The following is a 22,418-nucleotide window of genomic DNA, read 5'->3' on the forward strand; positions in this document are numbered from 1 at the left end:
TCATTGCATGTGTTGCATGAGTCTGAAGATGAAGTTACACATTGGTATCGGACATATGGGTATATTAATATCAGACCTATGGATTTGATCTGGACTGGGCTGAGATGTTTTCTTAATATACAATTACTCTTTGATATTAAACTCTTACACACATATGAGTGTTTATGAATTTGTTTCTCTCGTCAACCCAGAGTAACACACACACTGTCTTCAGTACAGTTTGTTTATCGAGAGCACCCCAGAGATTTTTCTTTGGAGTGTACCAGCTCCGAAATCATAGGAAACCCACTAAGTTTGTGGGCTTTCCCACGGTTTGCTGGTAAACTACAGAGGCAGAGCACATGAAGCTTACTTATGTCAGCCTTGATTGCTGGCCGGGCTGCCTGCAGCATTCTACTGAGAGAAGTGCAGTGACCCACCTCACGTGACCCCAGGACACAGGAAAAGTCTGCTGGTCACTTTATTCACTTCCATCGGGTCACCCCCTAGCTCACCTGGGGTCCCTGTCAACGGTAGAAAAAAATGCTGGCAGACGCTGAGCCACAGTGGGAGACAGAGGAGGCCCAGGCCACTGTGAGTCATGGGCTTGTCACTGGCTGATGTGTCAGAAATGGATTGCCAGGCCTGTTTCTGAGTCCGTCTTAGTCTGGGAGCTGCAGTGAAGCCTGCTAAGCTTCATGGACGGCTATCAAGCCCGGGTCTCCCACAAACTGCTGCCCTTGCAGTTAGCAGCCCAGCCATAACCACTACGCATGCCCCCAGGAGCCCTCTCCACAGAGACTGTGAGAGTCCTGTCACCGAGCTGCCACCGTCCTCATGCCTATCAGGGGCTTCAGAAAATCTGTGGCATCACTAGGTCATGAGAAGGTCCCACGACCTCTTTGAAGCCCATTCTGAACAGGAATCTGTTGCTGGGAGCCTGGGGAAGCACTGGTGGCGTAGTGGTTACGCATTGGGCTGCTAACCACAAGGTCAGCAGTTTGAATCCACCAGGTGCTCTTTGGGAGAAAGGTGAGGCTTTCTACTCCTATAAAGATTACAGTCTCAGCCAGAAACCCACAGAGGCCTTTCTCCCCTGTCCTATCAGGGATAGGCTCACAGGCCGCCTCCTGTTTTCTGATGAGCTTGCAGTGCCATCTCCTGGCCACCCAGCTAACCGTGCTCGACCGGAGGAATGTGAGCTCAAACCAATCCAAGCCCACTGCCAGCAAGTCCAAAGCTGTCATTCTTGATGGGGGCAGATAGCCCATCTTTTTCCAGTGGAGGAACGAGTGGGTTTGAACTGCTGACTTTTGCCCAGGAGGACAAAGAAGCCTGCCCCACAGGGTGTTCACAATCTAAACGGAAGCAACTTCTAATGAAAAGGCTGGTGGGTGCTGGCTTTGACCTTGTGGTTTACAGTTCAGTGCTCTTCTTACTCTAAGGCTATAAGACTATTTCATCAAACCACACCTGCTACTATTGAGTCGATTCCAAATCGTAACCCTCTTGGGCAGCAGAAGTCCCCTGTCTTTACAGAAGTGGACTGTCACTTCTTTATCCCCCAAAGCAGCTGGTGCATTCCAGGGCCCACACTGTCAGATTTGTGGCCCAGCTCTTTGGCTACCGCACCAAATACGCGTTCCTCTCCTTTTTTTTCCCCCCCATAAAAGCCTTGTCCCAGCTTTTCCTACTGCCGCTATTTGGGCACTAGCGGGCGAAGTGACTGCAGAAACAGCTTTAACCAGAGCCCTTCCAAGAGCTTTGAACAGAGGCACTGCAGATCATGAAACCTAATTCGGGACTGCCTGAGTCTCTTCAGCCATCAAGGCGCGTTCGTTCGTGTGCATCCTCTTTTAGATGTTTCTCAGATGGCTGGGAGACCCACACCCAGACCGTAATCGGCACACTTGCTTTCCGGTGTCCTTTAGGAAGAGCAGAGGGCTGGTGGCTCGGTGGTATCTAGCTTTGTGATCCCTGGATCATGTCTGCACATCTTGCAATAAACTGAAAATACATTCCCGAAGCAGCATAAGTAAAGTTTTTTTTCATGTAACACGTTGTCTCTCAATCAGCAGAAAACTGACATTATATTTTCCCTTGATTTCCTGCCGAGGTGGAAGAAACTCGTTATGAAAGGGAATTGACTGAGATAAGAAAATGCTGGCATGGGGCTTTCTGAGCAGCCTGGGAGGCCCTTCAGCCATTCAGTCGGGCGGTTAGCAAAGTCTCTCGGTCAGGGTGGCCTGTCTCTCTGCTCCCAGACAGGCTCTGTATGGACCTGAGCGAAAACAAGTGTGGAGGCCACACTGCCCTCCTCTGGCTTCAGTAGGGAGCAGGGGGATCCATTTCCACCCCAACACAAGTCTGGGGGGCACGAGGCAGAGGGCCAGACACCCCTCCACTCTCCATCCCTCTGTATCCTGTGCTGCCACCACCCATTCCTCCCACGGCACTCTCCTTCAATGCGGTGGCACAGAGAACCCAGACACGATGCATTACGATGGGGGGCTACCAGGGCAGTCAAGGGGTTACCACACGTCAGGATCATAAACATTCCAGACACAGTCTGGGGCCCACAGCAGTGCCTCAGCCGGCACCAAGCCTCTCTCCGGTCCTCAGCCTCTCGGTCATATGGCCCCTTGGCCTCTACATCTAAGGACCAGGAAACTGTCTCATGTTCTCAACGTTGCTCCTCTGCTCTGTCTAGTGGTCTTGCCTTGGCCTCTGCGGCTTGCACCACTTTCGGCAGGGATTCTAATGTTCCCTGCTGGAGGTTCTTCGTCCTTGAAGGTCCTGAGAAGTTTCTTCTCCTGGTTCTGAGGTGGCTTGCTTATCTATAGAGGAAGAGCAAAACCGACCAATCTGCAAGTGAGCGCCCTCTCTATCTTATTTGGATGGCCCTGTTCTGTCATATACATTTAATACAGGTGCCATGGAGTCGGCTTCAACCCAGAGCAACGCTAGGTACAACAGAAGGAAACACGGCCCTGTCCGCACCATCCTCACAATGGTCCCCATGCCTGAGCCCACTGTTGCAGCCGCAGCGTCCATCCTGAGAGTCGCAGACAGATGGGCCAGGGAACCACATGAAGCAGTTTCACTTTGACATGCGACCCCACATCCATCCCTCCTCTGAGAGGATCTGAATTAGAAGTGCCTTCTCAACTTCCTTCTAGAACCTTGGACCGTCAACTAGCCCAGCCATTTAAAGAAAAAATCTCTTCAAGATTCCAGACTTATCAGACCCCTTAAAGATGAGCTGGTGGGGTCCACACTGACGGTCATCCATGCCCAGGGTAGATGACAGACAGGCTGACAGTGGGTTCTACGTTCTATGATCACGGTGAGGAAACAGTTGGGATAAACCAGTGAGGAGCTTCATACAAGAATGAGGCCACTGAGCTCTCCCGGTGAGCATGGCTGAAGGGGTGCATGCTTGGCTGTTTACATCATTATCAAAGATAAAGAGTCATTTCTTCAAAAATTCTCTAGGACACTAAATCATCCAATATACCTATTGACTTTAATCTAACTTGCCGCCCCTCTCAACCTCCTCCCTCGAATCAAACTTCTCAGAAAATCAGCCAACAGCCCCTGGGCAGTATAAATGATTAAGATGCTGGACTGCTGACAGAACAACAGATGTTCAAGTTCACGACAGGCACCTCAGAAAAAGGCTTGGGGATCTACTCCCCCAAAATGAGCCATGGAAAATCCTTGAGATAAAACCTTATGCTTAAAGAAACAAGAAAAAAGCAGGGGCAATCCCATCAGGCCTATCTTTCACCAATGGCTGACTTCATGAGCCAAAAGCACAGGCAGCAACAGTAAACACAATAAATAATTGGGACCTCAGCTATATTAAAAACTTCGGTGCATCTGAAGACTTTACCAAAACAAAAAAAAATTGAAAAGACAAGGTACCAACTGAGAGAATAGCTTCAGAAACCATGTAGCTCATAACCAAGAATCAATAACCCATATACATAAAAAAACCTCGACAACTTAACATCCAAAAGGCAAATAAGCCTATATCTTGAATAGATATTTCACCATAGGGGACATTCAAATGTCCTCTCCCCCAACACATGGAAAGACCTCCAGCACCCTTAGCATTGGAGAGATCTGAATCAAAACCACAAAGAGATTCCACTTCACTCCACTAGGATGGCTGAAATCAAACCCAAAAACAAAACAGAAAGTTACAAATGTTGAGGAGTGTGGCAGTCACATAATCTACTGTCAACTTGAAGGGGTGGGATCTAGCCTATCAGTCAGGTCATAGCCAATGAGGCTTCTGGGTGGGCATGGCCTTCTCCTGAGGATTCTGGGAACTCCTGTCTTCCTCCCTGGAGGTGGGATACACACTCTCTCTCTCTGTGTATGAGACATTCCTGTTGACAAGCCACATGGAGACACACTGATGGAACCAGAGTCCTGGAGCTGGAGGAGCCACGTGGAGACTCCTGCCAATGCTGAGATACTTCCACTGCCACTGGATCCACAAGACTTTTCACCCACTGGTCTGTGATCTTCCTGCATTGGGCATCATTACATCTGTTGCGTGAGTCTGAAGAGGAATTTATAGACTGGTATCGGACATATGGGCTTATATCAGACTTAAGGACTGAATCTGGACTGGGCTGGGATGTTTTTTTAATATACAACTACTCTTGATATAAAGCTCTTTCCTATACATGATTGTCTATGAATTTGTTTCCCTAGTCAACCCAGACTAACACAAGGAGAATATGGGGGAAATAGGAACCTTTATCTATTATGGGTGGAAATGCAAAATGGGACAGCCCCTGTGTGAAGCAATGTTGCAGTTCCTCAAGAAACTAAGCATAGAACTGCCAGATGACTCAGCAACTCCTCTCCTACGTAGATCCCTCCAAAGACTGACAACAGAGGCCTGCACATCGATGTTCACTTCAGCACTCTTCCCCACAACCTCGATGCGCATCCAGAGGTGGATGGGTAGCAAAATGTGGTGCATGGTACCTCCCAGCTGGTAGGAGAAGTGAAGTCTTGACACATGTGACAATGGGGGTGGAGCTGGAAGACATTACGCTGCGCAAACTACAGCCATCACAAAAGGACAAAAATGACAGGTTGCCACTTATATAAAAAGGCAAGAAAAGGCAAAGGTTTATTAGTGGTGCTCAGGGGAGGGAAGGAGGGTTGACAACCATGGAAAAGTCACGTTGATTAAGGACTGCAAAGCTGATTGTTCAAAGGGCTGCCAATAAGTTGTCTACATGTAACAAGTTGAATTGATAAAAGTTATGCGATAGACATACAACAAAAACAAAAGATATGCTTACAACACAAGTGGTAGATATGCTTACAGCCTACTGAAGCTCCTTTTACACAACCAAAAAGATGACAGGATTTGGTTCCTTGGTTTGGACGTTTAAGGCCATGGTTTTAGGAGACATTTCAGTTAATTGGTCTAATAAACAATTAGCGCGTCTAGTCTACATGCTAGTTTGTTGTGCAGAGCTCAGCAAGCTGCCATTCGAGGCTCAACAATTGGTCTCTATTCACAAGGAACAGCAAGAAGGGGAGTCAGATATAGAAGGAGGATATTCAATGTGTGACTAGACGTCTTCAAGAAAAACTACCTCTTTTGCCAAGACCAGAAGAACTAGAAGATGCCTACCATAACTGACCGTTTGCATCAAAGACTCTTTAGAAGAATCCTGATCAAAATGAGGAACATACTGACCAGAATTTCACCTTCTTTTGGAATCCATACTTTTTGCAGCCATGGAGTCTGGATGAAACCCTAAAATGATGGTCCTGAGAGAACCTTTAAACTTTAACTGTTTGACCAAAAATATCCTCTGAAGTAGTCTTAAAGTCAAGCAATCGTTTAGCTGAACCAGGAAAGACTGTCTGCCTTGAGCACTGTGTTCTTCAGCAATTTGAGGATTCAACTGACAACAATAACGCTAAGATTCAAGAGGAAGTGTTACTTAGGGAGCTAGATTTAGGGACAAGTGGATTTGTCCCTCCCATGCCTGAAAAGGCCCCATAGAGGAGGTGGGAAAGGAAGCAGGCAACCATTAGATTCCTATGGGAGAAACCCAGAACTGAGCTTGCACAGATTAGGAGCCCCTAGGCCCAGAAAACCCAATACCTGGGACATGTCCACCTGAGGTATAACACAGAGGAGTATAACTCAGCCAATACCTTTAACCATGTCTCCCCCAGCCAGGGGGCCGGATAGAATAAAGGCAGGAAGCACAGCACAGCCCACTCTCTTGGCACACCCTCTTGCCCTACCACCAGTATCTTTGCTCTGCCCTCGCTCAGGGACATGATGTAAGGAGGGCCTCTAGCGTGCAGGGCACCTATGCACCTGCATGCCCCCGCAGGGCCTACTTGGTGCCCACATGAACTTGGCCTTTTAGACTCCGAGGATTCTCCAGTTTTACATGTGTGTGTGTTCATTTCCACATGGTTTTTCATGCCCAGTTGTGAACTCCAGTGCAGCTTCTGCATGGCTTGGTAGATGTAGCTTTTTGAGACTGTAAAACCGGAAACTTTTCTGCTCCTTCATAAAAATTCACTTGGATTACAAAATGTGCTTTGGCATGAATTCTTTCAGCATGCGAAGCCAAGCACCGAGGAACAACCTGCTCCGGAAACTAGACAGAAGCTTGGGGGATAGTGAGCCTATGTGAATGATGGAGGAGCAGCTCAGAAAAGAAGCCTGAGAATGTTTGCCCAACTTGAAGAATGTCTTCATTGATGTTGAAGTGGACATGTAGAAGTATTGAGTTGTGTTAACAAACCCAGGGACAAGGGAGCAACAAGTGATCCAAATCGGTGGTGAGGAGGGTGTAGGAGGCCTGGTAGGGCTTTATCAAGGGCAATGTAACAGAGAGGAATTACTGAAACATAAATGAAGGCTGAACATGATACTGGGACAAGAGGAAAGTAAAAGGAAATAGAGGAAAGAGCTAGGAGGCAAAGGGCATATATAGAGGTCTAAATAAAGGCATGTACATATGTAAATATAGTTATATATGAGGATGTGGAAATAGATCTATGTGCCTATATGTACTCCCTCAATGCAAGAATACTTTGTTCTATTAAACTGGCATTCCATAATGCTCACCTTCCTGACACTATCGCTGAAGATGAAGCGGGTGCATAAGCAAATGTGGTGAAGAAAGCTGCTGGTGCCCGGCTATCAAAAGAGATAGCCTCTGGGGTCTTAAAGGCTTGAAGGTAAACAAGCAGCCATCTAGCTCAGAAGCAACAAAGCTCACATGGAAGACGCACACCAGCCTGTTGATCACGAGGTGTCAAAGGGATCAGTTATCAGACATCATCAGAACAAAAAAATCATATCCTTGTGAATGAGAGGGAATGCAGAGTAGAGGCTGAAACCCCATCTGTTGGCAATTGGATATCCCCTTAACAAAGGGTCACAGGGAAGAGACGATCCAGTCAGGGTGCAGTGCAGCAATGATGAAACATATAACTTTTCTTAGTTCCTAATTGCTTCCTCTCCACTCCCCAACTATCATGATTCCAATTCTACCTTACAAATCCGGCTAGACCAGAGAATGTACACTGGTACAGATAGGAACTGGAAACACAAGGAATCCAGGGCAGATGATTCCTTCAGGACCAGTGGTGAGAGTGGCGATACATGGAGGGTGGAAGGAGGGTGAGGTGGAAAGAGGGAACCAAATACAAGGATCTACACATACCCTCCTCCCTGAGGGACAGACAACAGAAAAGTGGGTGAAGGGAGACATCGGACAGTGCAAGATATGACAAAATAATAATTTGTAAATTATCAAGGATTCATGAGGGATGGGGGAGCGGGGAGGGAGGGGGGGGAATGAGGAGCTGATGCGAGGGCCTTAAGTAGAGAGCAAATATTTTGAGAATGAGGCGAGCAATGAATGTACAAATATGCTTTACACAATTGATCTCTGTATGGATTATGATGAGTTGCATATGCCCCTAAAAAAATGATTTAAAAAAAAGAAGTGCTGAGTTGGTGTGAGCTGGGCTCATATTCCCAACAGCTGGGACAAACCTGACACACTTAGAAAGAGAAGGGGAAATTTTGGAGCTGCACACTTCTGCTCGACCACACCTGGAGGTGCCAGGAGATGGAACCAACAGGACAGGTGGTGGGTGAAGCCCCATTAGCACACCTGCATTTGGGGGAGAGGGTGCTGTGACTACTCTGCCCTCAACTTTTAAAACAAAACAAACCCGCAAACTCACGGCTGTCGAGTCCATCAACACTCTCAGGGACCCGATAGGAGGACGTTTCCGACACGGTCACTGTCTATGGGAGTAGAAAGCCTTTCTCCCAAGGAGCAGGGGAAGTCTCAAACCGCTGCCCCTGCGGATCACATGTAACCACCACACCCTCAACTAAAGAGAGAGACAACTTCCCCAAACACCCCAGCCTCCTGCTAACTCAACCCTCCTAGACGGAATTCTTAGGATTGGTTCTCTAGTGAAGCACAACCAGTGAAGCCAATACTGGTGAATAATAAAATAATAAAACCAAACTCACCGTCAGTGAGTCCATGTGACGCATAGCGACCCTTTCGGGTTGGGTAGAACTGCCCCTGTGGGTTTCGGGGGCTGGAGAAGAAGATGGACAGTACCAGGGGCTGCTAGAAGGACAAACCCATCTGTCCTGGAAGAAACAGGGCCAAGAGTGCTCCTTGGAGGCAGGGATGGTGAGACTCCGCCTGACATACTTTGGACAAGTTGTCAGGAGAGACTAATCCCTGGAGAAGGACGTCAACAAAAGGGGAAGGTCCTCAAGGACATGGGATGACATTGCGGCTTCAACAATGGGCTCAAGCCTGGGCACCTCGGTGAGGGTGGCGCAGGCCTGGGTAGGGTTTTGTTCTGTGGTATGTGGGTGGGGTCCCTTTGGGTGGGATAAGACTTGACAGCCCCTAACCAGAACAAGAACAACAACGTGAGTTATAAAAACACCTAGATGCTTCTGTGAGACTGTACCTCCAGAAACCATTTTACAACGCCTAGAAGCTTTGACGTGCAGACAAAAGCAGTGCTCTCTGGGATCATCTCATGGCTCAGTAATGTCATGGCCCAGAATTTCCGGGGCATGTTGTGCAGTCGAAGGCAGGGTCTTTGGATGTCCTCTGGGATGGCAAATCTCTTCCCCTCGTGCAGAAATTTGCTCTTCAGAAACAGCAGAATGTGTGCTCTCTGCCAAGGTCAGCACGGCGTGCGGGTGGTCCATCCGATCATGCTGCTGTGCCTCGAGCGTTGTTTGGCCCATAAACTCAAGGGAGGGGGTTCTTGTCTGGGCTGTAAAACTTCCTAAAAGCAACCCCAGGAGGGTCCCAGATGCGTTCTCAGCAAAGTAAAAGCTCATGGGCAAACCCTGTGGCTTCCCTGAGGGTCCATTTTAAAGTGCTATTAACCTGACTAGAAATCACTACACATTTTTATAGAGAAATGAATGGGAATGTACTGCCAGGCCGGGCGCATGTGTGCATGGACACACACACACACACACACAGGCTGGCTGTAGAGGAAAATGTCATAGGGAATGATAAGGAGAAGGTGGAAGTGTTTTGCTTTTAAAGTCGATGTATAGGGAGGAAGTGCTTTCATAGCCTTCTTCACCACCCATGAGAGCAAGGTGTGCAGCCCCGGCCCCGCCCCATCCTGTTCTTTGACAGGTAGACCCTCAAAAGTCAGCGAATAATGCCGCCCTCATAGAACCAAGGACCGTTTGTCCTTTCCTGCCCTCTGTGGACATCGAGTGAGGAGCGCGGGGCGGGCGCGGTGTGACACTCTGGGCTGCGATGTGCAAGGCCAGCTGTTCGAAGGAAACCATGTGCTCCGAGGGACAAAGACGGGGATTTCTACTCCCGTAAAGAGTTACAGTCTCAGCATCGCACCTCCGGGCAGTTCTACTCTGTCCTGTAGTGTCGCGGAGTCAGCACCGAGTCGAAGGCACTGAGCTGAGCGGAGGTGGAGGAGCTAAAGTACCACGATGCAACATGCAGCGTCTCGTTCCTCAGTGAAGTCGTTCGAGGGGAACACGACCGTCCCTGCTCCTGAAGTAGTCACCCTCAGCATCCTGCTTACTCCGAGAGGGCGCGCCAAGAGCTTGTGCTCCGATTCCCAACAAATTGTGCACTGCTTCCTGGGCCTCCCCAGGACCCAGAAGCCACGGGTTTCCACTTCTCCGCTCCCACTCCCGTGTGGCAGCGGTTCTGTAGAGCGTCCCAGGCTGCCATCTTTCTGGGAAGGGGCCCGGGTGGCGCAGAGATTAAGGTGCTTGCCGGCTCACCAAAGGTCGCCCGTGTGCACCTACCAGCCACTCCGCATGGGGTGGGGGGTGGGGATGCAGCAGTCCTGCTTCCGTGAGGACTGCAGCCTTAGAAACTGGGTTTCTAACAGCCACTGTGCGTTACAAATGTCTCAATGGCACCTGACAGCAATGATAACGTCGCAGTCAGAGCTAGAAAACTCAAACCAAGCTCGCTGCCATTGGCTCCTATAGGGCAGGGTAGAACCGTCCCTGAGGGTCTCTAAGACTGTCCCTCTTCAGGGGAGTTGAAAGCCTCCTGATTCCCCCTCAGAGCAACTGGTGGTTTCGAACTGCAGTTAGCAACCCGACTCCTAACCCCTCTGGCTCCAAGACAGCAAACAGCAAACATCAAAGACGAGCAACCAGAAAATCTTTATGATGATGCTTCTTATAAAAGACTGCTGACTGTACAACTCTCCCTGATGGGGCTGAACTGTTGATTCGTATGACATATCAAGTCTATGCCAATAAAACTGCCGTGATAAAACATAACTAAGAGACCTGATGTACACACATGGAAGCACACCAAGCCGAGGTCAGGCGACTGCATCCATGAGCCATCTGTTCAGCTGGGAGATGCTAACCTCCACCCTCCAGCGAGGGGAAGCAGGGCAGGCGGCCTGCACTGGCGTGACCTCATCTGCTGATTGGAAAAGTGCATCCAAGACAAAGCCCGTAGGAGAGTCCGCTTATAAACCATCCGCCATAAAACTTTACTGTTCCTTTTGGAGCCCTAGCTGAGCCAACCAGACAATAAAAGGCCGCTTTATAAGGCTCAGGCCTGTTGGCACCTCATTAACTGGGAGTGGAGCGGGCAGGATAGGCTGCTGGGGGCTGAGGGAGCCGAAGTGGGCCAATCTTATGCCCTGGGCTGCCTAGGCTATGTCAACCCACAGCTCCCACTGCTCTGGACACTCCCCCATCTGCATGCCTGAGCCCAGCTTGTGCCCTGGGACTTCCAAGGATTCTCTCTGCAGCTCCCGTGGGACTTCCGGATTTCCTGAAAGCAGCCGGAGGCACATAAGCGGACACTACGGTGCCTCCCTTCCTGTGAGCGCCAAGCTGGGGCGCTTCGTTCCGTGCTTGCCAGCTTGAGAGTGAATTCAAGAAGGCTTTAGGAACCTTAGGAGCCCTGGTGGCGTTGTGGTGAGTTGTTGGGCTTCTAACTGCAGGGTCAGCAGTTCAAAGCCACCAGCTGCTCCTCAGGAAACAAAAGGGAGGCTTTCTACTCTTATAAGAGTTACAGTCTTGGAAATCCAGAGAGGCAGTTTTGCCCTGTCCTATAGGGTCACTATGAGGTAGCATTGACTCGATGGCGGTAGTTTGTTTGTTTTGGGGTTAAGGGCTCTACCCTCTTTTCCTCTATCTCTCCATCTCTCCATCCCCTACCTTCCCGTTTCCTTCCTTTTTTTCATTTTGAACTCGGCATTCAACAGAACTCACTGTGCACCAGGTCTGGCCCAGGAAAACGCCGCTGTCCTCCGATCACTGTGTTTCTGTCTGGGCACAGACACGCAGGCCTCTCTTTCTTCTTTAGCCCCAGCCTTTGGGCCCTTCTTCTATCTTGAACAGCTGACCAGTATATAGTGCCTGAAATTCACCCTGCTCTGTGCTTGCCTTGGCGACACAGTGGGTTAAGTGTTGGGTCCTCAACACAAGGTTGGTGGTTCGAACCCACAAGCTGCAACGAGGGAGAACAATGAGGCTGTCTGCTCCCTTAGCGAGCTGCAGTCTTGGAAACCCTGAGGCGTGGTTCTATTCTGTCCAGTAGAGTCACTATGAGTTAGAAGCAAGTTAGCAGTGGATTGTTTTTTCTTTTGGTTTAGCTCTTACCAATCCCCGCTCTGCAAACAAAATTCTATTCTTGCCTCCCTGCCATCAGCCACACGCCCTACCTGCTGCCTGCCCTGCCCTCCTGCCTCTGGGTCCCTGTGCAGTTTCACCACGGCCCTCCCCCAGTTCTCAGGATGCTGTAGGCTTAGCTCTTCCTGGTGGGTTAACAGTTTGGAACCACGCCCGCCAGCCCTTGCACTAACAGTTTTCTTATGTGATCATTACAAGAAAGGAGCACGTGTAGTGAATTACTAGGGTGTAGTCCGGGACGCGTACTTGGGTATGCATTGAGCTGCTAACTGCAAGGTCAGTGGTGCGAACCCACCTGTTGTTTGAAGGATGAAGATGAGGCTGCCTGCTCCCGTAGAGACGGGAGGTCTCTGAAACCCACAGAAGCAGTTCTACCCTGTCATACAGGGTCACTGTGGTCGGTGTGGACTCGATGGCAGTGGGTTTGGAATCCCTGGGTGGCACTACTAGCCAAAAGGCTGGCAGTGCAAGTCCACCACGAGGTGGCCAAAAGAAAGCCTTGGCTGTGTGCATTTGAAGGAGCAGCCATGGACAGCTACATGGAGCACAGTTCTCTGACGCTCACGGGGAAAATTGTGCTCTGTGAGGCGTTCTATGGCTGCTCCTTCAAAAATAAATACGTCTCTAGGCTGTGATCATTCAGTGAGCAGATGGAGAGCTCTCTTCTCCCACAGATTCACTAGAGTGGGTTTGAACTGACAACCTTGCAGACAGCAGCCAACTGCTTAACTTTTGCATATGTATGAAAACTCCAAACTGAACTCACTGCTACTGAGTCATTGCCCACTCCTAGTCACCTATGGGACAGAGTAGAACTGTCCCTGGGAATTGCTAAGACTGGAACACTCTACGGGGAGGAGGAAGCCTAGCTCTCTCCCTTGGAGCAGCTGGTGGTTTTGAACTGCTAGTTCTGTGGTTACCAACCCAACATGCAACCCACTATGCCACCAGGACTGCATATGTAGATGCTTATTAAAAATCCAAGAATGTCTTCTCGTGTGTGTAAAGCAGTGCTCTCTGAGCAATGGCAATTTCTTTTCCTCTTGTACTTAAATTGAGTTGGTCAGTGGTTTCTAATTTTTGACAAGACTCACGCTTTGTTTCTGCAGTAACAAACAGGTTACCAAAAGATAATACGTAATGGCTGAGGGAAATACTCATGCTGGGTAAAACACGTATATGCACATGAATAACGATGAGTCCAAGGAAGAAAACTGCTCCAGAATGTCCCACAGTGACAGGTGCACAGCTGGGCGTGGTTTGATTGAATTGCTGACTTGTATGACATGGGGGCAAAATGCTAATAAACTTCAAAAAAAAAAAGCTGCATATGCAGGAGCAGATCAATTTGCAAAATAGCAGTGATAACATGCAAAGGAAGTGGCCTCTGCATAAGACCTGGACCGGGACGTCTAGAAAGAAACACTGATGGCAGTGAGGTTTTTTGGGGGGGCGGGGGGGGGCGTTGGTTAAAGGTGAGCCATCTCAGGTTAGACACATTGTTGCCGCTCACCCAACAGAAGGACTAAAGATTGAATTGTGCCCCACCCCAAATATGTGTTGTTGATCCTGGCCTCTTGGTCTGGCTCTGTGTTTGTAGTCCCAATTGGGATGGGTTGGCTTTATTATGTTAATGAGGCAGGATTAGTGTGGGCTGCGCTGTGAGTCTATCTCTTTCGAGATATACAAAGATTAGAAGAGCAAGCAGAGAGTCAGAGATAGGGGAAGGGAAGAGGCTGTAGTGTGGGAAGGTCACCCCTGAGCAGAGGAGACCAGGCCCTCCCCTCTGGAGCTGAGAGAGAGAGACCACCACAAGCCTGTGCCTGAATGTGGACGACCAGGTCCCTAAACGGGGGGACACTCACTTTTGTCAAAGGTGCTTGCTCCTGTCCTTTCAGGTATAGCAGCATTAGATAACCAAGACAGCAACCACATTAAAAAACAAAACAAAAGAGATGTCGGACAGTGTAACATATGACAAAACAATAATAATTTATGAATTATGAAGGGTTCATGGGGGAGGGGGAGGGAAGGGGAAAATGAGTAGCTGATATTAAAGGTTAAAGTAGAAGGCAAATGTTTTGAGAATGATGAGGGCAACAAATGTACATATGTGCTTGACACAATGGATGTATGTTTGGATTGTGATAAGAATTGTACAAGCCCCCAATAAACTGATTTAAAAAAAAACCAAACCATAATACTGAGAAAGGCAAGTTGCAGTAAAATATTCATTATAAATTTCCTTCAGAAACAAGCCTGGCTAAACAATATATTGTTTAGAGATACAGAAATATGCAGTACTTGTCTATTCCTTAATATGCACGTGGCTACACAGGGATATTTAATTTTATTATTGAATGGTACATATATTTCGAGTATATATATATATGTATATATATATCACAATAAAAATAACAAGCTTAACATATTAAAAAAACCAAACCAAAACAAAAACGATTGGTTACATCTGGTCTGGGTTGAAGGGAATCTCTATGAGCTTTGCAATTGCCTATGGGTATATTTATTTCAAAATAAAAATGTTTTAAAAGACAACAAGAAACAAACAAAACAGCCCATGGCCAGGCTGTAGTATGCCACACCCTGTTTCAAGTCATTAGTTGGATTCTATCCTCTCTCTCTCTCTCTCTGCCTTGTACTGGCATCGAGTCTCCTGTGACTCACAGAGCCCCTATAGCACAGGGCGGGGTCTGCCTTGGAGGGCTGCCGAGGCTGTCCATGCTTTAGAAGCAGACTACTGCACTTTTCTGTTGCAGAGTGGCTGATGGGTTCACCCTCCTGAATTAGCACCCAAGTGCTTAACCTCTGTGTCTCCACGGTTCCTAGGTGACCCTGTGATAGAAGCCAACCTAGCACCCAGGCAAGCTGCTGTGGCCTGCAGCCCTGTCTGCAGAGAAGGGACAGAACCCAAACTTTCTCAAAGGGAGAGAGAGAGAGAGAGAAGCCTAAGGAAGAGCTAACAGTCCTGCTGTCTTAATTCCTACTCTTCTAGGCACTGCAGTTCCTCTTTGCTATTAAAAAAGGAAGGAAGCAAGCAAGATCAACTCCTGTGCATGCTGAAGTCAGAGAGGAGACATCTGCGCAGCCGGGGGCGGGGGGTGGGGGGTGGGGCGAGGCCCTGCCACACTGGCACCAGCATTGCCTAACCCGTCTGACCCCCAAGAGAGCTGGAGCAAATACAAATAAAATCTTCATTAAGTAAGCTGCCATGTTGAAGGGCTGGCGATTATGAGCATAATTTAATGAACATAACACTGTAGAGCACAGAGACTATAATATTCCTTTACCATACTGAGCCCTGGCGGTGTAGTGGTTGCCTATGGGGCTGCTAACCACAAAGTCAGCATTTCAAAACCTCCAGCCGATCGAGCCAATGGAGAGATGGCAGTGTCCACTCCTATAAAGAGTTACAGTCTCAGAAACCCACAAGGGCAGTTCTACCCTGGCCTGTACAGTCACTCTGGGTCAGAATCAACTCGATGGCAGTGAGTTTGTTGTTGTTTGAGCCTTAGCAGAGATATGCGTGGAAGATATGGGCAGGCCAAGAAAGATAGGCAAACTTCTAACAATATTGTTCCCCTGATAAGAACTTTTCAAACACTCCCTGTAATAATGATTATCCTAGGAGGTACAGACTACACACTGAATTCTTACACCTGTTGTCTCATTTAATATCTACAACTGCCCATTGAGAGAGGTCCAATTATGATTTCTGTACTCAAGACAAAAGAAATTAGGATTAGGCAGCAGTTCACATGGCAGGCTGCTAGCTGAAAGGCTGGAGGTATTAGTCTACACACGGGCAGATGTCAGAGAGGAGAGAACTCCAGAAAGGCATCTGCTTGTGTTTTATTGGCTGTGCATGGGCTTGCAACTGTGCGGATCAAAACGAGCTGTGGGAAGCATTACAAAGATGGGGATTGTGGGACACTTACTTGTGCTTATGCAGAACTTGTCCATAGACAAGGAGGCAGTTCTTCCAAAAGATCATGGAGACAGTGCGTGGCTGAAAATTAGGAAAGGTATGTGTCAGGGCTGTATCCTTTCACCAGATTTATTCAACATGTATGCTGAGCAAATGATCCAAAAAACTGGACGACATGAGGAAGAACATGGCATTGAGATTGGAGAAAGGCTCAGTAACAACAACCTTCCCTAAGTGGATGACACAACGTGGCTCCACAGTCAATGGAGCTCTGGTTGTGTACTGGGTTATGCATTGGACTGCTAACTGAAAGGTGAGCAGTTCGAAACCACTGAGCTGCCTCAAGGGATAAAGATGAGGCTTTCTATTTCCTTGAAGAATCACAGTCTTGGAAACCCACAGGGACAGTTCAACTGGGCTCTAGAGACTCCCTCCAAGCTGGAATAGATTCAAAGGCAGTGAGTTTGAAGTTTGGAGACAACAAATGGTCACAGGCGCAGCAGTCAAGAAATCGAATGATGCATTTGTTGCACTGGGCAAATCTGCTGCAAGAGACTTTTCTAAAGTGCTAAAAAATAAAAGGCAATGATACCACTCAGGACTTTGAGGCCCCAAGCCCTGGTATTTTCAGTTGCTTCAAATGCATGTGACAACTGGACAATGAATAAGGTAGGCCTATGAAGAACTGATGCTGTTTTGAAACATCGTATTGACAAAGACTACTGAAAGTACCATAGACTGCTGAAAGAATGAACAAGTCTGGCTTGGATGAGAAACAGCCAGACTGCTCCTCAGACATAAAGATGACAAGACTTCCCCTCACATATTTTGCACATGTTATCCAGAAGACGCGTGCCTGGAAAAGGACGTCATGCTTGGTAACATGGAAGCAGATCCTTGACGAGGTAGCTCATTACAATGGGCCCAAACGCAGTAACAGTTGTAAAGGTGATGATGTAGTGTTTAGGCCTGTGGTGGTTGAGTTGGAACCATCTCGGGGACACCTAACACCAATAACAACAGTCTTTATGGAGGTGGACTACCACCTCTTTCTCCCTCAGAGCAGCTGGAAGGTGTATTCGAGTTTAAAGACCAAGCACTGTTTTCACAGGGCTGTGGTTTACTGTTGAAGCCCTAAATCCATTTTGAGTTTGCACCTAGATTCAGTCTCCATGGAATTCTTTCTGCCCATTAACTAGCAACATGAACAGCCTTGGCTTCAAGCAGAGCATATTAGAAAGGGGGCTAGCCAGTCCAGCTAGGGGTGGCCTAGCCCTCAGGGACTGGCCTGGCTGTGCCCTTGATGGGAATCAGGGTCCCAGGGTCCCATATCACGAGTCATACCCTGACCACCTTGCTCAGGGGGTCCTGGACCAATCTCGTAAGGTCTTCGATCTAGCGTGATGCGTATGTCCCAGATCACGGTCCCCCTTCGCTGCTGCACTCATGCCTGCAGCCGTGTTGTGTTGATTTGTTGCTGATCAGACTTCTTACAGCAGCTTCCCTCGCTCTACCATGCCCTAGTTCAGCCGCTGATTCTCGATAAACCCTTGGACCTCACTGTGGTCCCATGTCAAAGTTCTCCCTCATCTGGATAACTTGTCTTTGTGCTGTTTAAGAATAATCAATATTCTCCACACATCGTCGTATGTGAGATTCGGGGTCTCCTTCCCTCACTATAACACGTTAGAACTTCCCTGCTGACCTCTTGGTTAGCACATAGGCGATCAACCACTGTGTCACCAGGGCTCGATCAACCACTGTGTCACCAGGGCTCGGTAGTAACCAGTATGCTCTAATAATTGGGTATCCAGTGTTGGAGAATTGGTGTCAGATCTGGGTTGACCCTTTGTCTAGCACCCCATAATGTCTCCATTACACAGCATCACTATTTGAATACTTTCTCCCTGGAGATACACGCTGGCACGCTGAAGACTCGGCCAAGGCCCTCCAGTTGAAGTCTCCAGCAGAGGAGATAAGCCTTGGACTATCAATCAAGGTAGAAAGTGATAAGGGCCTGCTGTCAGGAGATAAGGTAGTTGGTAAACAGGACTTCCAGGCCTGACCCCTGGTCCTAAAGAGCCAGTAATTAGTGAAACAAAGGGAGAGCCTGCTGGGGCCTGGTTATCTCGGAGGCCCGCAGACATCTGGCAGAAGCAGAAAAGAACCCACCCGGGAGGTCCCTGGTCCCTGGGGCACTTGTGATCTGCAGCAGGTCAGGCCTCCAAGCTGTAACCACACAGCTTATTGGGGGTTCTGGTTATGTCTGCAGCTGCTGGGCACCGAACTTCCATTTGGCACTAAGGCAACCATCATCCTCATCCTCTCATCTTGAGGCACCTAAGCAGCTCCTCCCAGCACCCCAAGGACAACACCTAGCATTCTCCTGGAGAAGCTTCCAGACTTCCTTTGCAAAGCCATAACGCGGAATGAGGTGCCCAAGCAAGTTACAACACAGGATGGAACTTGAGGACATTGTGCTGAGCAAAAGAAGCCAGACCAAAAGAAGGACAAGTAGTGTATGATCTGAGTTTGATGCAGTGCTGCATTGCATGCTTATTGGGTCATCTCTTCCTGTTTTTATAAAACATGCAGAGATGTAGAAGCCAAAGGTTGGTAGGTAGTGGTTACCAGGGACCTTGGTAGGGCAAATGTTTAAGCACCCCTATTCACCCAAAGGGAGAAAAATGGGGCTTTCTACTCCCATAGAGTTCCAGTCTTGGAAACCCACAGGGATAGTACTACCCTGTTCTGTAGAACAGGTTGCGATGGGTCAGCGTCGACTCGGCAGTGAGTTTGAGTTTTTGAGGTCATCCAAAGGTGGGTAGTTCAAACCCAAAGATTACAACCAAGAAAATCCTATGGGGCAGAGAGTGCAGGTCTGGTATGGACTCTGAGACATCTAAGAATAACAACTGGGGCTGGAGGTGGGGCGGCAGGGAGGGGCAGTTGTTAACTGAGTGTGCATTGAAGCCATGCTAATGGTGATGGACTGGTTTGGAAGGAGAGAGCGGAAAAAGGATGCCCCACTGAAGAATGTAGCCAGCGGCACCAGAGAGGGGGACGTGTAGAGAATGAAATGCTTCCGCCCGGTGAGCTCAGGAGAACAGAGGTCATCTGGCCCCAGTGGCTGCTGATTGGATGTCCACTATGGGAGCGAGGGCACTGAGCCAGGAACCTTTCTGCATATTCCGGAGATGGGCACCCCTGCTGGGATCCCTAGCACAAAGCCATCATCACCATCACAATGAAGGGAGGCGCTGGGAAGTTTCTGGAGAGTTGTTCTTGGACCCTTCAGCGCTCCTGGGAATTTTTTTTTTTTTATAAGGGCCAGCCCCTGTGGTCCACCTTGTTTCCATCGTAGATAGGATTACTTGCTCGCTGGACTCCTGGGCTTCTCACAACAGCTCAGGTGGACACACCTGGCCATGCTTATTGACTTTCTGCCCCGGAGCGGAACAAAGGCCAAGGCCAGAGTCGAAAGTCAGTCAGTGGGTGAGAGAGATTGCTCTCAGAAGGCTTGATTTCTAAGGTGAAAACAGTAACAAGGGAGATAAGGCGGGTTACAAAGCTGCGTCATGTGTTATTTATAAAGTGGTTCTCTGACTAAATCGTGCCCTTTGAAGAAGAGGAACTTGAGAAACAGCGATTAAGAAATGCAGTTATGGTAATGATCTGGTCTTATTGGAAAAGGAATGGAATCTTGGAGGCTCTACTCGGCCACAAGAGGAGCCCTGTTGACTCGGTGGTTAAGCGCTCAGCCGCTCTTGAACCAAAAGTTTGGAGAGTCAAATCCAGAACTGCTCTGGAGGAGAAAACCCCACAGCTCCTTCCTGAGGACAGTGGTCCTCAGCCTCCCTCATGCTGCGACCCTTTCAGACAGTTCCTCATGTGTGGTGACCCCTAACTATAACATTATTTTCGTTGCTACTTCATAACTGTAATTTTGCTACTGTTATAAATCATCATATAAAAATGTGACATGCAGGATGTATTTTCATCATTACAAATTGAACATAATTAAAGCATAGTGATTCATCACAAAAATAATATGTAATTACATGTTGTGAAATATTTATTTCTAATGACAAGTAAATGAAATGTTGTCTTGAAGCATGGTGTAGCATGGGTAACAGTCTTAATATAACAACAGTCAACTACATCGCTACACTTTGTGACACTATTTTATTTGTAAAGAGCCAGTGTCAGCGCGAAGTATGAGGTCGCTTCTTTCTCACCAGATCAGCATGTCTGCATGTGGGCGGCCCCACCTGGGGACAGAGAGAGGAGTGGTGTCTCAGTTCCTAAGACCATCAAAAATACGTGTTTTTGATGGTCTTAGGCGACCCCTGTGAAAGAGTCATTCGACCCCCCACAGGGGTCTCGACCCACAGGTTAACTGCTGACTTATGAGGTGACAAGCTCGGGCAGCCCATGGGGTAGTTAGTTCTGTTCTAGCCAAGAGACTCAGTCCTTAGGAGCTGGAATCAACTGAGTGGCAACAGGCTTGCTCTGCAGGCTAGAAAGAAAGAAAGAGATCGGGACTTAAGCATCACTAACGTTGTGAAATCATAGCAGAGAACCTGTCGCGGTTGAATGACTCACCAGTTCACAGATGGAAAGCAGTGACGGGTCAGACAGTGTGTTGGTGTCCACATAAAGAAAAAGCCCAAACTCCATGGCAAACCCACTGCCTGTGTGTTGTTTGGACTCAGGGTGGCCCTATAAGACCGAGTGGGCTGCTCCATTGGGTGTCTGAGGCCATAAATCCTTTTGGAAGCAGAAAGCCTCATCTATCACCCAAGGAGAAGCCGGTAGGCTTGAATCACCAACCTTGCAGGTAACAGCCCAGTGCCTAACCCACAGTCCTACCAGCTCCTTAGAAAATGCCTGATTGGACATAGCTCAAGTTTAACTGTGTTACCTCTCTGGATTATTTACTGCCAATCTAAAGAGAGTTGCTTTTATTCTCAATAATTCAGCTCTCCGCTAACATTTTCCTTCCCTCACCTCCTATATTCCTGCCCCAGTAGACCCAACCACACTCCCTCACTAGTGAGTCATTCTGGGTCAGAAACCGTAGTTAAGGGTGGCCAGCGCTGGTGGCACAGTGGTTTACACATTGGGCTGCTAACTGCAGGGTCAGGACTTCGAAACCAGCAGCCGCTCCATGGGGGAAAGATGAGGCGTTCTTTCTGGAAACCTACAGTGGGGAGGAGTTCTACTCTTCCCTGTAGGGTCACTATGAGTCGGAATCCACTTGATAGCAGTGAGCTTGAATGTGTACTTGCCTGCTAACCACCCCAAAGGCTGACAGTTCAAGTTCACCCAGAGGAAGAAGTCCTAGCCTTCTGCTTCTGGAAGATTAACCCACTGCCATCAAGTCAGAAGACTACTGAAAGTAGTATGGACCACCAAAAGCGCAAGCGAATCTGTCTTGGAAGAAGTACAGCCAGAAGGCTCCTTAGAGGAAAGGATGGCGAGACTTCATCTCACATCCTTTGAACATATCGTCAGAACAGACCAGTCCCTGGAGAAGGACATCCTGCTGGGTAAAGTAGAGGGACAGTGACAAAAAAGGCAGGCCCTCGATGCGATGGACTGACCCAGTGGCCGCCACAATGGGTTCAAACATAGGAACAATTGTGAGGGCGGTGTCGACCGGTGGTGCTTTGTTCTGTTGTACATCGGGTTCCTGGGAGCCAGAAGCCACTCAAAGGCCCCTAGTAACAAGAACAACAACGTCGGCCTCGAGTCAATGCAGACTCAGGGACCCTGTGTAGGGCTTCTGAGGCTTTGGAAACCCTTACAAGAGCACATAGCCTCATCTTCCCCCAGGGAGTGGCTGGGGATGGGGCGGTGGGAATATACTCCAGCGCATGACTTGGAATGTACCCAGTGGTAGTTGGTTTTGGGGGGTTTGTTGTTGTTGCAGGTAGACTTATCACACTAGAATTTAGAAGCCTGGCTTGACACTCAATTATGCAATGATGTTCCTCTATCATTACTATCGCATAAAACCATAAAACCCAAACTGTCCTTCAGTTGATTCCAACCCAGCGAGTTGTTGCGACCCTACAGAAGGTTTGTTTCCCAGACGACCAATCTGTCTGGGAGCATGAAGAGTGGCTGGTGGGGTTCAACCATGGACCTTTGGCTATCCACCGATGCCTAACCCAAGTATGTAACAGAAGTACGGCTTTCAGAATGATTCTGGAGTGTTTCCAGAAGGTTCTACCTGGTCAACATTCTCCAGCAAGCCTATGTGCTTTCTTGCCTTCT

The sequence above is a fragment of the Echinops telfairi genome, unplaced genomic scaffold (assembly GCF_000313985.2).
Source record: "Echinops telfairi isolate 266 unplaced genomic scaffold, ASM31398v2 ScPeMD7_7400;HRSCAF=8409, whole genome shotgun sequence".
In the NCBI taxonomy this organism is placed as follows: Eukaryota; Metazoa; Chordata; class Mammalia; order Afrosoricida; family Tenrecidae; genus Echinops; species Echinops telfairi.